The sequence below is a fragment of the Cebus imitator genome, unplaced genomic scaffold (assembly GCF_001604975.1).
Source record: "Cebus imitator isolate Cc_AM_T3 unplaced genomic scaffold, Cebus_imitator-1.0 Scaffold170, whole genome shotgun sequence".
NCBI classification, from domain to species: domain Eukaryota; kingdom Metazoa; phylum Chordata; class Mammalia; order Primates; family Cebidae; genus Cebus; species Cebus imitator.
In genome coordinates, this window is record NW_016107485.1 from 2,406,760 (window position 1) to 2,407,180 (window position 421).

The window sequence follows — 421 nt, forward strand, 5'->3', positions numbered from 1 at the left end:
AGAAAACCTAGGCAAAACCATTCAGGACATAGGCATGGGCAAGGACTTCATGACTAAAACATCAAAAGTATTGGCAACAAAAGCCAAAGTAGACAAATGGGGTCTAATTAAACTCCAGAGCTTCTGCACAGCAAAAGAAACCATCATTAGAGTGAACCGGCAACCAACAGAATGGGAAAAAATTTTTGCAATATTCCCATCTGACAAAGGGCTAATATCCAGAATCTACAAAAAATTAAAACAGATTTACAAGAAAAAAAACAAACAAACCCATTCAAAAGTGGGTGAAGGATATGAACAAACACCTCTCAAAAGAAGGCATATATGAGGCCAACAAACATATGAAAAAATGCTCATCATCACTGGTCATTAGAGAAATGCAAATCAAAACCACATTGAGATACCATCTCACGCCAGTTAG